General features: G+C 44.8%; 1 long non-coding RNA gene across 1 annotated transcript; it reads left to right on the top strand.

Annotated features, from left to right (window-relative positions):
- The first annotated feature begins 7,483 nt into the window (after positions 1-7,483).
- LOC123493529 (uncharacterized) lies at positions 7,484-10,455 on the top strand. Its single transcript, XR_006662046.2, has 2 exons — positions 7,484-8,233; positions 10,190-10,455. It is a non-coding gene; the product is annotated as an uncharacterized lncRNA (long non-coding RNA).
- Positions 10,456-16,622: the final 6,167 nt, after the last annotated feature.

The following is a 16,622-nucleotide window of genomic DNA, read 5'->3' as shown; positions in this document are numbered from 1 at the left end:
GCCCGTAAGCGATAGAGGCGACCGAGCCGGCCCACCAGTCGGGTTAAGTGGAAACGGCTTCGGGCCGATTCGCTTGCCCCGCTGGGTAGCGCCCTCTCGCAGTACGCCTTCGGCGTCACCTCCTCCCTCACGCAGCCGAGCCACTGGGCCGAGCCCAGTAGGCGTTGTTTAGCTGGGCTTCGCCTGGTGCGCTTTATAAGGTTGACTTCTTTTCTTCCTTTTCCTTTTCATAGATATTTAAAAATTCCTAAATAATTCAAATGGACTCCAAATTTGATGATTCAAATTTGTATAAGTTCATAAATTCATGATCTATCACATGGTGCAATTTGCATATTTTTCCATAAAGATTTTCTTCACAAACATTTATCAAATCTTGTTTTTCCATTTCTGTGATGAACTTTAGAAATCACAAAGAGCCCATTTTTTATCCAAATTCCATGACTCAAATTCCTAGATACTTCTAAGTTCATAACTTAGGCTTTGAACATTTTTCCCAATACTTTATGTGCCACATAAAATATTGGTCCATTTCTCCATATATTGCCAACTTTCCAAATTCATAGAAAAATCATTTTAACTCCAAATCTAGTGAAACCAACTCCTAGGTGCTTCTAACATCATCCTTTGTTAAATGGGTGCCTCTGCTCGTTTTTCAAAATATTGTTTCGGTACACTTCTTGCAAATCCATTAATCCCTTGATTCAATCAGATTGAAATGTTCAGAAATATCCACTGATCCAAATCCAATGAAACCACTCTAGTTAATTTCATATAACCAGAAAAGTCCTCGAAAAGTCAACATCATATTTTTAGAGCACTTTTATTTTTGCCTTGCTGTGTTGCTTATTATGATTGCTTCCGCCGTTAGTTGGCGAAGTAGACGGAGTACTTGAAGATGGACCAGAAGGTTTGAAGACTCTGAAGGACAAGGCAAGCAGCCCTTTGACCATGTCTAAGAAACCCTTTTTATGCATGTCATATGGCACTTTTATTGCTTGCATCGAAGTCATGATGATGTGGTGACCACTTAAGGTGGTCTGCCTCCGTTGCTTTTCTCGTTGACACTTGCATGATGCATGACCCTACCTTTCTATGAGGGTTATGCGAGTGGGTGTAGTTAGGATGCTAAGTAGCTCCTGCGCAAATGGGATGGGTATATGCATGGTGAAGGAAACCAAGTTGTTTTCAAGGACTTTTCAAAAACACCGTCGGGTGCCACTAATGCAAGAGGGAGATGGTGAGCTAGATTACCGCTTGATAAAGAAGTGGTGTACCAGAGCAAGTTGTGTGGGAGTGTTTTCGAAAATGGATTAGATTTAAGATTTGTCAATTGTCCCAACCTTACATGCGCAACCACTCTACCCTTATATGGGAAAGGGCATTATTGATTACCTAAGCCGATACTAGCATGGTGCCCACATTACTAGTGACGGGGGTGACATGGAGTCACTCTCGGGACAGGGTCGTGCCAGGTAGGGCGGCCATGACTGTTTTCACAGGGCATCTGACACACCGTTGGTAACCCATGCCAGCGGTATGTGATGAATATGGGAGCGAGGCTCCACAATTTTAAGATATGAAATGTTGGGCATGAGGGTTACTACCAATCGAGCGGACTCTATGTTAGTGTCGTCTAGGGAAAGATAGTGATCGGGTGCTTACCCCCGGGTACTTCAGGTACCGCGGGTCGTGGATGACACAGAAGTTCCCCGAATCTTGTGGGTAAAGTGTTCAACCTCTGCAGAGTGTAAAACTATTCGAATAGCCGTGTCCACGGTCAAGGACAGTTGGGCGGTGCTTCTTAAACTACGTCCAGAGTTTTACAAACCACATGTGTGTGTGTTGATGAAGCTAATTGGGTTAAGTCGGATGACTTGACATGATGGTCAAGTTGGATTGGTGTCCAACTCTCCTTATGTTGATATCTACAACTTGTCCATACGGATATCTGTACTCCAATGATGCATGTTTACTTGTTGATAGCTCATGTCATTGCACTCAAAACTAGCTTTCTGCAAACTACCTACTTAGTGTTATATCATTGCATTATTGTGCCTTGTTCCAATCATGGGTTGCTTGCGAGTACATTCAAAGTAATCATTGGCTTGCCACTGGTTATTTAATTGGCCAGGCATGGAAGAGCAGGAGTTCGAAGAAGAGTTCTTTGGAGACGAACTTGAGAACTAGGACGCTTTCCCAGTCAGAATGCCTGTAGGGTTAAGGCATATGGCATGGGTTCTACGTACCTACGAAGATTTCCGCTGCGTAAGTTTATTTGGTATTCAGCCCTTGTGGCTTTATCTATGTAAGACTTGACCATAATGGTCATAATTTGTGTAAGACGGTATGTATGGATGTAAGACTCTTGTTATTCAGCTTCTGTGTGTTTAGTGAGCATTGATCTCCGGGATCACTGTACACGTGCATTCGGTGATCACGACTTATGAGTCGGGGTCCCCACAGAGCTGGTATCAAAGCCATCCTGACTGTAGGAAGCCTTAGTTAGCATGGTCGTTAGTTAGGGTAAAACTATTTTCAAAACTATTACTGAATTTTCAAAACTATCTATACTTCTCTTCCCTTCAGAGTTTTCCGAAAGCTGAGGTATTTTTTCCTTATCGATCTCTTCCCCTTCAAAACTTTTGTAAATGGTCGCTAGCACCATCATGCCCCTGACCACTGGATTCCTTGTAATCCTCGTGGATAATCTAGAAGGAAAACGCATTGCCAAACATTCACCCACATCTTCTGAACACAAGTTTGGCGACACCACGACAAGACAGAAGAAACCTTCTCAAGGATTGAGGAAACCAAGACTCAGAAGATGGTGACACCCTTGACACTGTCCTTGGATGATGCAACCTTGTCCTACGACGATCAGGGTGTAAGATATGCAAGATCATGATATACATCGCTAATAGGGTAACTCTGTCGCTACCGTTGTTGTATCGACAACCATCGGTGGATGAGAACCTTGCCATTTGGTCCGCCTCACTATAGTGAGCAGGAAAACGGTTCTCTTCATCCCCCGCTCTCGGTAGTGATATTGTCAACAATGTGTCCGACAGATTGGACCTCTACTATGCCTTGTTATTGTCATTGCATAAAGGATTGCCACCTGGAACCGCCGACGCCTTAGAATACAAAAGGGATCGTCATGATTAATAAGACAACAGAAGACCGAGTCAATGCCAGCTACGAGGAGCCACCTTCACCCTATCACTTCAGCAGGCGAGAAGTTGTTGAAGACTCTTCAGCATCAACCCGGACCGTCTCATGAAAAAACTACAAGAGACGTACCAACACCTAAGGAAAACTCAGAAGACTGCACGAGGCATGGAGCAAGGCACGACTACCGAGTCCGAGAACCCCTAGGGTAGGATGAGTCGTGTACCCCCCTATGCGCAGTCGAGTCCATATGATGGTTCGAATAGAACCATGGTTGTGTGTTGCTTGTTTTTATTTGTTTGGTTTGTGTTTTGATATCAGTTGCACTTTAGCCCTAGGCAACAAGTACGCAACTATATCACCTTCCTTACCTTGTTTCTTCTGTTTGGCCCTTTTTGCACCTGTTTGTTTGCACTTGCACTATAGAAGCCCCCTTTAGGCATCCCACCTCCTCTATGCTAATTTTCCCTCTCATCTCTCTCCTCAACTGAAGGCCAGCAAGACAAGATGCACCCAGGATTCTACTTCGACGACCAACTAGCACTGAAGACTTTTTGCTATAGCTTCCTCGACCCAGTGCAACCCCGTAGAGTTATGTTTACCCCTCAAAGATCAGAAACCCATCCCTAGACCCCTCGAGACTTCACTCGAATCCTTAACCCTGAGCTTAACCAGCAAATTACAAGAAAATCAGTTAAGCCTCTGTAACCTTGCATAACACAGGGTTCATTATGAAACTAGTGGACGTAGTGAGCGAGCACATTGTCATCTTAATATAGCACAAGAAATAACGATGCCATAGGGAAGACCAATTTGAGGATATAGGAATAGAGGGCAAATGACTTGATATCGATGACTTTGAGGAATTATATGAGACTATTTGGTGGATTATGAGGCTTTCATGTTGGCAGATGAACTTGGTGGGATCACATCAATAGAGTAGCATATCTTACATTACCCCTGAGTAAATTGGATTTAGTAGGGCAAATTATGATCGCAAGCTGAAATTCTTGGAAGCATGAGGATTGGACTTAGCCAAGGGATATTGATAGGAGATAGTTGGCACTACGCTAATGACTTGGGGGAGACATGTAGGAAATTCCTGTTAGACATTAGATTTGGATTTAAATAGGTGATCCTAATGGAGTATAGGTGGTGAGTAAGGCTACATGGTTCGGAGTAAATTGGATTTAGACTGATGATCTCGATCTTGATACCATGTTTCTCAGTGGACGAGAAATTAGGAGATTGGATTAATTGTCGGAATTGATTTAGGGATCTATATAAGCATGACCTTGGAGTTTAATTGACCCCGATGATGGAAATTGGTGGACTGACTATAGTAAGGAAGCCCTTTCAAGTATTTGGGGATTATAGGAACTTTAGGAGATCGTGTGGAACACCGTAGACATCGGATTTGTAGAATTAATGGATTATGTAGTGATTGATGGAAGTAATTGGGCTATTGGAGTTGATTCATAGGAAGGAAACAAGATCTTGGAGTGGCTTACGACGTGTTTCCTTAGGATAGAGATGCTCTGTCTTGGACCTTGGGAAGAATAGGCTGAGCACTTGGATTGTGATGCTTAATTCAAGCTTAGCAGCTTGTATGCTCTACCCATGGATTCTTAGGGGTGGCCATACATATGATTTTGGGGATCTTAGACATGTATGATTTTGTTAGACCTCCTCTCGGGAGTCATGAGGTTATGAATAGCATGAGTGATGATTGGAGTCGACCTATACGGGATGATTCTTTCGGTAATATGATGTGATTTGTTTGGAGGACTAGATAGAACGATTGGCATCTTAGAAACTATGCTCAAGGATAAGATGATAAACGTTCACTCGCACCCTAGAATCCTTGAAACCCTTAAGCCCTACCAAGCCACAACATGGCCAGATCATGACCACAGGCTTTGGCTCTAGGCCGAGAAGACCTTGGCCAATACTCTACCGTGACCACCATCAATGCCCGATCCCACTTTATGTACCCCATGAACAAGTCTTCATGGAGTACTTGGACAAGTTGGTTGTCATCTTTATTTGGTGACCTACTTGCCTACCCAAAGACGGAAGAAGAACCGTTCAGCTGGTTAGGGAACATCTAAAGACCGCCATGTCAAGGAGGAAGAACTATACCAACCACCATCGCCAAGAGGTAAACTTCCGCATCGAAGACCATGTGTATCTATGAGACACTCCTCTTAAAGGAACCCAACATTTTCATGTCAAAGTGAAGCTCACACCAAGATTATCGACCCAATTCGAGATCACTGCGAGAAGATCGGAGAGTAGACGGCTTCCAGCTGGAGTTACCACCTGAGTTACCCATTGTGCACAACGTTCTCCACGCGTCACAGCCCTAGAAGTGCTTCTAACTTCCTAACTAACCCAATATCTACAAGGACATCAATCACCGAGTCGTTGACATCTAGCCTACCCCGACTTACGCAAGAGACCCTTAGCAACCGGGAACAAGCAGAATGTCATACACGAAGCCACGCCCTCAAGCACTCCAAGGATTCAATGGAGCACTACTCGGAAGCAGAAGCAATCTGAAGAAGTGAAGACTACCCCAAATCCAAGTTTTCGTATTCCTTTCCATGCCTAGTTTGGGAATCTCGGGGACGAGATTCTTGTAAGGGGGGTAGGTCTGTCACACCCTAATTTTCATGCCACAACACTTAAGTCAACAAATCATGCAAAATGTGGTTTGACAAAAACTTTTGAGTGTTCTGGACTATGCTCGATTTGCTTTTTGTGTGTTGTTTGCAAGTGCTCTAAAAATCAAATAAATCCTCCAACTCTTATACTCCTTCCCCTTGATCCAAAACCTTGCCCAATTATCATGCCATGTGTATATAACAGAATAGTATTTTCTTGTAAAAATAATTTGGCCAAAAAGTATTTTCTAAATTAGGTTTTCCAAAAACCCCTAAGTTAAGGCTTGAACTACAAGTACTTAATCCGGGATGTGAAAAATCTTTCAAAAATTGTATTTGACTCTAATTAGATATAGGACCCCCATAAACCACAAAATAATTATTTTAAAAGTTATTTTGCTATTTTATTTAAAGACTTTTTCTTTAGGCCAGAAATGGTCTTTAATAGGGTAAAATTATTCTAATGTTTCACAAATATTTGCGAAAATTTAGGGAGACTAAGTGGACATATATTTTCCATATATATGAGTTTCAACACATGGTCATGTTCAAAATATTGGACAAAACCCTCCAAAACCATTTCTGTTCATTTCAAGTATTTGAAATATTTCTATAAGAAATATTTTCAAATAAATCCAAGAAAATTCTAGCAAGTCACATATGCATAATGTGTTGATCTTGCAAAGTTTCATCTCAATCAAAATCATTTTGGTTAACAAAAGTGCCCCAAAACCCTATGTGTCCAGAACCAAACTTGAACAACTCTACATTGCCAACTTTCTCCTTTTTACCTAAATTTTTGTGCACATGCGCACATCTCCAAATGATGACACTACACCAAGTGGTGCATCAAGGAGAATGGTTTTGCATGACCAGATGTTTGAAAACCCATTTCTGTTGATTTCTAGGGTTTACAAAAGTTGCACTGGCAACTTTGCCCAAATGAGCTCAAATTTGGTGGAACACCCTATTTCTAAGTGCCATTCCATCCTGTTAATTCTCATGGCAAGTGGAATTCATTTTCTTGCCCAAACCAACAACAAACACCTTCTGCCATTTTTCCAAAATCATCATTTTGACCTCTTCCACTAATCTCCATGAGCCCAAATTTTTAACACAGCTGCCCCACCAGGTCACCTCCTACCTCCATTAACTCTTCCCTAGCCTCAGCTCAATGATTGAAGGGTGAAACATCCCCATTTACCCTTCTGGACAGCAGCATTCTTCTGCTTTCTCACCTCCCTCCTCATTCCAGTGGCCCTCCATGGCATCCAATGCCCCTCCCACATTCTTTACTCCCCCCTAGAGCTACCAGACACCTTTGGTCGCGCCCACATTGCATAGAAAATGGCCATGCCGGCCATTTGGGCACTTTGGAGCGCGCTAAAGTGCGCTCCCGCACTGTAGCCGCCCCCTGCCAAGCACCTCCGGCCACCTCGGGCCTCCCCATCACGCCCGACGATTCTCCTCGGCATCCGCAACGCGCCACGGCCTGGTCCCCCTCCTCCTTCTCCCTCCTCTCGCCCAGCTCGCACGCGCGCCCGCCGCCCAAGAGCTCCAATGAGCACGCTCTGGCCCTCCCCCGCTCTCCCTCTGCCTTTCCCTTGGCCTAGGCCATGCCTACAAACGCCCTGGACAAGGCACTGGGTGCCAGTTCGGCCCCTGTCACTGCATTGGCCGCGGCCGTGGATGCCGCCCACGGTGCGCCATGGCCCCGCCTTATACAGCCACCCCAGGTCCCTCTCCCCTCTCGGTTCACTCTCTCATCCCCCCAAAGACCTCCTCGATCAGCCTGCTCCTCCTCCCGCGCCTTCCTTCTCCTCCTACCACCGCACGGCCGCCACTTCGGCTCGCTCAAATTCGAGCAACACCGAGCTCACCTCCCTCCCTTTCCTCCACCCAAAGACTCCCCGTGGTCCGGCGACCCTCCCCACCTCACAAACCGTCGCGGGGATGCACGACTGCTGAGAGCCCCGGATGGCCGACGACCTCCGCCGCCACCGTCAAAGCTGCGGTCACCTCGGCCCCCTCCAGCGGCCGTGACCTGCACCAACGGATGCGCCACTCCGCGCTGAGCTCGCCCATAGGCGGAGCACCGCGGGAGACGGCCGGAGGCGCCGGCTATCGCCGGACGAGCGCCGGCGTGCGCTCTGCCTCCCCTGCTCTGCCTCGAGCGGGAGGTAGAGGACGACCGCCCCGCCAGCTAGCAGGGGGCCCGCCCGTCAGCGGCAGAGGCGACCGAGCCGGCCCACCAGTCGGGTTAAGTGGAAACGGCTTCGGGCCGATCCGCTTGCCCAGTGCGCCTTCGGCGTCACCTCCTCCCTCGCGCAGCTGAGCCACTGGGCCGAGCCCAGTAGGCGCTGTTTAGCTGGGCTTCGCCCAGTGCGCTTTATAAGGTTGACTTCTTTTCTTCCTTTTCCTTTTCATAAATATTTAAAAATTCCTAAATAACTCAAATGGACTCCAAATTTGATGATTCAAATTTGTATAAGTTTATAAATTCATGATCTATCACATGGTGCAATTTGCATATTTTTCCATAAAGATTTTCTTCACAAACATTTATCAAATCCTGTTTTTCCATTTCTGTGATGAACTGTCGAAATCATAGAGAGCCCATTTTTTTATCCAAATTCCATGACTCAAATTCCTAGATACTTATAAGTTCATAACTTAGGCTTTGAACATTTTTCCCAATACTTTACGTGCTACATGAAATATTGGTCCATTTCTCCATATATTGCCAACTTTCCAAATTCATAGAAAAATCATTTTAACTCCAAATCTAGTGAAACCAACTCCTAGGTGCTTCTAAAATCATCCTTTGTTAAATGGGTGCCTCTGCTCATTTTTCAAAATAATGTTTCTGTACACTTCTTGCAAATCCATTAATCCCTTGATTCAATCGGATTGAAATGTTCAGAAATATCCACTGATCCAAATCCAATGAAATCACTCTGGTTATTTTTCATATAACCAGAAAAGTCCTAGAAAAGTCAACATCATATTTTTAGAGCACTTTCATTTTTGCCTTGCTGTGTTGCTTATTGTGATTGCTTCCGTCGTTAGTTAGCGAAGTAGACGGAGTACTTGAAGATGGACCAGAAGGTTTGAAGACTCTGAAGGACAAGGCAAGCAGCCCTTTGACCATGTCTAAGAAACCCTTTTTATGCATGTCATATGGCACTTTTATTGCTTGCATCGAAGTCATGATGATGTGGTGACCACTTAAGGTGGTCTGCCTCCGTTGCTTTTCTCGTTGACACTTGCATGATGCATGACCCTACCTTTCTATGAGGGTTATGCGAGTGGGTGTAGTTAGGATGCTAAGTAGCTCCTGCGCAAATGGGATGGGTATATGCATGGTGAAGGAAACCAAGTTGTTTTCAAGGACTTCTCAAAAACCCCGTCGGGTGCCACTAATGCCCGAGGGAGATGGTGAGCTAGATTACCTCTTATTAAAGAAGTGGTGTACCGGAGCAAGTTTTGTGGGAGTGTTTTCGAAAACGGATTAGATTTAATATTTGTCGACTGTCCCAACCTTACATGCGCAACCACTCCACCCTTATATGGGAAAGGGCATTATTGATTACCTAGGCCGATACTAGCATGGTGCCCACATTACAAGTGACGGGGGTGACATGGAGTCACTCTCGGGACGGGGTCGTGCCAGGTAAGGCGGCCATGACTGTTTTCACAGGGCATCGGACACATCGTTGGTAACCCGTGCCAGTGGTATGCGATGAATATGGGAGCGAGGCTCCACAATTTTAAGATATGAAATGTTGGGCACGAGGGTTACTACCAATCGAGTGGACTCTATGTTAGTGTCGTCTAGGGAAAGATAGTGATCGGGTGCTTACCCCGGGTACTTGAGGTACCGCGGGTCGTGGATGACACGGAAGTTCCCCGGATCTTGTGGGTAAAGTGTGCAACCTCTGCAGAGTGTAAAACTATTCGAATAGCCGTGTCCACGGTCAAGGACAGTTGGGCGGTGCTGCTTAAACTGCGTCCAGAGTTTTACAAACCACATGTGTGTGTGTGTGTGTGTGTGTGTGTGTGTTGATGAAGCTAATTTGGTTAAGTCGGATGACTTGTCACGATGATCAAGTTGGATTGGTGTCCAACTCTGCTTATGTTGATATCTGCAACTTGTCCATACGTATATCTGTACTCCCATGATGCATGCTTTACTTGTTGATAGATCATGCCATTGCACTCAAAACTAGCTTTCTGCAAACTACCAACTTAGTGCTATATCATTGCATTATTGTGCCTTGTTCCAATCATGGGTTGCTTGCGAGTACATTCAAAGTACTCATTGGCTTGCCACTGGTTATTTAATTGGCCAGGCATGGAAGAGCAGTAGTTCGAAGAAGAGTTCTTTGGAGACGAACATGCGAACTAGGACGCTTTCCCAGTCAGAATGCATGTAGGGTTAAGCCATATGGCATAGGTTCTACTTACCTACGAAGATTTCCGTTTCTTAAGTTTATTTGGTATTCAGCCCTTGTGGCTTTATCTATGTAAGACTTGACCATAATGGTCATAATTTGTGTAAGACGGTATGTATGGATGTAAGACTCTTGTTATTCAGCTTATGTGTGTTCAGTGAGCATTGATCTCTGGGATCACTATACACGTGCATTCGGTGATCACGACTTATGAGTCGGGGTCCCCACATGGTTGTGGAGTAATGTTTAATTAATTTCATCTGGATCTGACATATTTTAATTATTGTTGTTTTATTAAACTAATGTTGTGTTAATTATTGTAACAAATTGTTATGGGAAATTACAGTGTTGTTTAGAAAATGTCAATGTCCACTGGATATTGGGATGGTTTGGTTCGTCATGGGTCCCACTGGTAGTAAGATGAGAGATGGATGGCTTTCTCATGATGGGTCCTGTCGGTGCACAAAAGTAGGGGCTCTCTTTTGTGCCCCTTTACCTATGCATGGGCAGTCAGAGCCACACCCGCGACCACACTTAACAGGTCAGAGGAGGGAAGCAGAAGTGCAAGGCTACCAGATCAGCGCTCCCACCAAGGGTGCAGAAGAGCGAGCGATCAGACAGGCTTCCTCCCGGCAAGAGCCTTGCCGGGGCGGCCTACACAGCCCCAGCAAGAGCCTTACTGGGGCAGCTCGCCCAACACCAACATCGCAGCCACCCTCGAGCCTGAGAGTTCCGACACCATCGACAACATTGGAACCAAGGCTCGGGAAGTACCTGCATGATGGCATTCAGATCTTTGTGAAGACAGAGAGCCTACAAATCCTAGATGAGGACCAGAAGACAAGACAATCATAAGGCTCCTTGTCGAGGATGCCCACGAGGCCCCGGCAAGGCTCCTTGCCGAAGACACTCGCAAGGCCCCGGCAAGACTCTTGCCGAGGGCGCTCACAAGACCCCGGCAAGACCCTTGACGGGAATATACGCAAGACTGCGGCAAGACCTTGCCGCCCCATCACCGCCCCAGCTCAGCGGCCAACCCAGCAACTGAAGCAAGTACCCACGTGGCAGTACGTGGGTACTAATCCAACTAGCCAAACACCTGTGCGGTGGCATACAGATCTTCGTGAAGACCCTACCACCACGCCAACTCAGCAGCCTGCCATCCTACGTGGCGCTGGATGCCTCGTTGGCCTGGACGCGTGTCGGAGCAAGGCGGAGCGGCGACGGACGAGACGGGCCTCGTTACCGCCCCTGATAAAGCAAGTGGACACCTAAGTAACGCATTTAATGCACTTTGTCATGTAATGACAGGCGATAAGCTTGTACACTGTATACCTTTCCACCTCCTATGTGCCACTGTGGCAGCCCCTTTTGACTATAAAAGGAGGCCCGAGGCGTACTGAAGGAGGATTCGGATCTTTTGGACGACACACGCATCGTAGCTAGTTCAAGAACACAAGAGCACTCAAATATACACCAAAGCAGGACTAGGGTATTACGCATCCTCGCGGCCCGAACCTGGGTAAACGGTCCTCGTGCTGGCTTCTAGACCTGCTCTTTGCACAACCTCGCGCCCGCCAACCGTAGCAAAAGGGATCCCAGTGATCCCATAGGTGTCGTTTCCCCTGACATCTTTGGCGCGCCAGGTAGGGGGCGCAGTTGTGAAAATCCGTTCTAGGAGTTAGTCTAGCAGTTCTTCATCGCCATGGCTCCCAAGAAGAAGGCGATCACAACGATCGGTTCATCCGGAGCCAAACGGCCCGTGCCAGGGCGGGCGGGCGAATGGGTGGTCGCGGATGGAAATTGAGGCGCTGCCTGCGAACACCCACATCGCTCTGGTAGCCAAAGCTTGGTGAGCGGCGTCGTTCGTGCACAAGACAATGAGCCACATGCCACCAAGTCGAAAGACGGAGTCGTGCGCCCCATAGGCGGCGCGGGGCCCTCCAAGGGCGGCGCCGTGCCACCTACAGGCGGCATGGCGACCTCCAAAATGCCTACACCGGCGCCCGCAGCGCGCTCCTCTTAGGTTGAGCGCGACGAGCAGCGCTACTGCACCAGTAACCCCGGGCGCCGCCGGAGGAAGAGTCCTATGCATCATTCACGGGACGTAGAAGACCAGCATGCACGCCGAGGCGCTGGCGAAAATGGCGCGCAGCCGCACGACCGTGATAGGGCTCCTTCTAACGTGGTTAGAAGTCGGAGCGCGTCACGGTCCATGCAGCTTTCGCCACCACCCTCGCCAGCAGAGGCCTTAGTGCGCAGTCGCTCCTCGACTTCCCTCCTGTTGCGGAAAAACTCGATGAGTGGAGAGCCACCATCTGGAGGCTCGTCGGCATCGCTAACAAAGACGAGCCGCGACTGATACGTCTCCAACGTATCTATAATTTTTGATTGCTCCATGCTATATTATCTTCTGTTTTGGACAATATTGGGCTTTATTATCCACTTTTATATTATATTTGGGACTAACCTATTAACCGGAGGCCCAGCCCAAAATTGCTATTTTTTGCCTATTTCAGAGTTTCGCAGAAAAAGAATATCAAACGGAGTCCAAACGGAATGAAACCTTCGGGAACGTGATTTTTGGAACAAACAAGATCCAGGAGACTTGGACCCTATGTAAGAGAAGCTTCCAGGAGGCCACGAGGTAGGGGGCGTGCCCTCCACCCTCGTGGGCCCCACGATGCTCCACCGACGTACTTCTTCCTCCTATATATACCTACGTACCCCCAAACGACCAGAGACGGAGCCAAAAACCTAATTCCACCGCCGCAACCATCTGTACCCACGAGATCCCATCTTGGGGCCTGTTCCGGAGCTCCGCCGGAGGGGGCATCCATCACGGAGGGCTTCTACATCAACACCATAGCCTCTTCGATGAAGTCTGAGTAGTTTACCTCAGACCTTCGGGTCCATAGTTAGTATCTAGATGGCTTCTTCTCTCTTTTTGGATCTCAATACAATGTTCTCCCCCTCTCTCGTGGAGATCTATTCGATGTAATCTTCTTTTTGCGGTGTGTTTGTTGAGACTGATGAATTGTGGGTTTATGATCAAGATTATCTATGAACAATATTTGAATCTTCTCTGAATTCTTTTATGTATGATTGGTTATCTTTGCAAGTCTCTTCGAATTATCAGTTTGGTTTGGCCTACTAGATTGATCTTTCTTGCAATAGGAGAAGTGCTTAGCTTTGGGTTCAATCTTGCGGTGTCCTTTCCCAGTGACAGTAGGGGCAGCAAGGCACGTATTGTATTGTTGCCATCGAGGATAACAAGATGGGTTTTTTTATCATATTGCATGAATTTATCCCTCTACATCATGTCATCTTGCTTAAGGCGTTACTCTGTTTTCATGAACTTAATACTCTAGATGCATGCTGGATAGCGGTTGATGAGTGGAGTAATAGTAGTAGATGCAGGCAGGAGTCGGTCTACTTGTCTCGGACGTGATGCCTATATACATGATCATACCTAGATATTCTCATAACTATGCTCAATTCTGTCAATTGCTCAACAGTAATTCGTTCACCCACCATAAAATACTTATGCTCTTGAGAGAAGCCACTAGTGAAACCTATGGCCCCCGGGTCTATCTTCATCATATTAATCTTCCAACACTTAGTTATTTCCTTTGCTTTTTACTTTGCTTTTATTTTACTTTGCATATTTATCACAAAAATACCAAAAATATTATCCTATCATATCTATCAGATCTCACTCTCGTAAGTGACCGTGAAGGGATTGACAACCCCTTATCGCGTTGGTTGCGAGGAGTTATTTGTTTTGTGCAGGTATGAGGGACTCGCGCGTAGCCTCCTACTGGATTGATACCTTGGTTCTCAAAAACTGAGGGAAATACTTATGCTACTTTGCTGCATCACCCTTTCCTCTTCAAGGAAACCAACGCAGTGCTCAAGAGGTAGCAAGAAGATTTCTGGCGCCGTTGCCAGGGAGGTCTACGCAAAAGTCAACATACCAAGTACCCATCACAACCCTTATCTCCCGCATTACATTATTTGCCATTTGCCTCTCATTTTCCTCTCCCCCACTTCACAGTCGCCGTTTTATTCACCCTCTCTTTTTCGCTCACCTCTTTTTCTCTTGCTTTTTGTTTGCTCGTGTGTTGGATTGCTTGTCACGATGGCTTAAGATAATACCTAATTATGTGACTTTACCAATACCAACAATAATGATTTCCATAGCACTTCGATTGCTCCTCTTACCAATACTGAATCTTGTGAAATCAATGCTGCTTTGTTGAATCTTGTCATGAAAGATCAATTCGCCGGCCTTCCTAGTGAAGATGCCGCTACTCATCCAAATAGCTTCGTTGATTTGTGTGATATGTAAAAGAAGAAAGATGTTGATAATGATATTGTTAAATTGAAGCTATTTCCTTTTTCTCTTAGAGATCATGCTAAAGCTTGGTTTTTGTCTTTGCCTAAAAATAGTATTGATTCTTGGAACAAGTGCAAAGATGCTTTTATCTTTAAGTATTTTCCTCCTGCTAAGATCATCTCTCTTAGAAACGATATTATGAATTTTAAGCAACTTGATCATGAACATGTTGCACAAGCTTGGGAGAGGATGAAATTAATGATACGTAATTGCCCTACTCATGGTTTGAATTTGTGGATGATTATACAAAAATTTTATGCCGGATTGAATTTTGCTTCTAGAAATCTTTTAGATTCGGCCGCGGGAGGCACTTTTATGGAAATCACTCTAGGAGAAGCTACTAAACTCCTAGATAATATTATGGTTAATTATTCTCAATGGCACACTGAAAGATCTACTAATAAAAAAGTGCATGCGATAGAAGAAATTAATGTTTTGAGTGGAAAGATGGATGAACTTATGAAATTATTTGCTAGTAAGAGTGTTTCTTCTGATCCTAATGATATGCCTTTGTCTACTTTGATTGAGAATAATAATGAATCTATGGATGTGAATTTTGTTGGTAGGAATAATTTAGGTAACAACGCGTATAGAGGAAACTTTAATCCTAGGCCTTATCCTAGTAATTCCTCTAATAATTATGGTAATTCCTACAACAATTCTTATGGAAATTTTAATAAGATGCCCTCTGATTTTGAGACTAGTGTTAAAGAGTTTATGAATTCGCAAAAGAATTTCAATGCTTTGCTTGAAGAGAAATTGCTTAAAGTTGATGAATTGGCTAGGAACGTTGATAGAAGTTCTCTTGATGTTGATTCTTTAAAGCTTAGATCTATTCCTCCTAAGCATGATATCAATGAATCTCTCAAAGCCATGAGAATTTCCATTGATGAGTGCAAAGAAAGAACCGCCAGGATGCGTGCTAAAAAAGATTGCTTTATGAAAGCGTGTTCTTCAAATTTCTATGAAAATAAAGATGAAGATCTAAAAGTTATTGTTGTGTCCCCTATTAAATCTTTCTTTTGCAATATGAATCTTGATAATGATGGGACTGAATATGATCCACCTTTACCTATAAGGCGTTCCAAGAATTCGGGGTTTTTAGATCTTGATGCTAAAATTGATAAAAGTGGGATTGAAGAAATCAAAACCCTAGATGTTGCTAAACCCACTATTTTGGATTTCAAGGAATTTAATTATGAAAATTGCTCCTTGATTGATTGTATTTCCTTGTTGCAATCCGTGCTAAATTCTCCTCATGCTTATAGTCAAAATAAAGCGTTTACTAAACATATCGTTGATGCCTTGATGCAATCTTATGAAGAAAAGCTTGAGTTGGAAGTTTCTATCCCTAGAAAACTTTATGATGAATGGGAACCAACTATTAAAATTAAGATTAAGCATCATGAGTTCTATGCTTTATGTGATTTGGGTGCTAGTGTTTCCACTATTCCCAAAACTTTGCGTGATTTGCTAGATTTCCGTGATTTTGATGATTGCTCTCTAGACTTGCACCTTGCGGATTCCACTATTAAGAAACCTATGGGAAGAATGAATGATGTTCTTATTGTTGCAAATAGGAATTATGTGCCCGTAGATTTTATGGTTCTTGATATAGATTGCAATCCTTCATGTCCTATTATTCTTGGTAGACCTTTCCTTAGAACGATTGGTGCAATTATTGATATGAAGGAAGGGAATATTAGATCCCAATTTCCATTAAAGAAAGGCATGGAACACTTCCCTAGGAATAAAATAAAATTGCCATATGAATCTATCATGAGAGCCACTTATGGATTGCCTACCAAAGATGGCAATACCTAGATCTATCCTTGCTTTTATGCCTAGCTAGGGGCGTTAAACGATAGCGCTTGTTGGGAGGCAACCCAATTTTATTTTCAGTTTTTTGCTTTTTGCTTCTTTTTAGGAATA

Source organism: Aegilops tauschii, chromosome 4, assembly GCF_002575655.3.
Source record: "Aegilops tauschii subsp. strangulata cultivar AL8/78 chromosome 4, Aet v6.0, whole genome shotgun sequence".
NCBI lineage: Eukaryota > Viridiplantae > Streptophyta > Magnoliopsida > Poales > Poaceae > Aegilops > Aegilops tauschii.
Note: the sequence above shows the minus strand (reverse complement) of the source record. Positions and strands in the feature narration are given on the sequence as shown.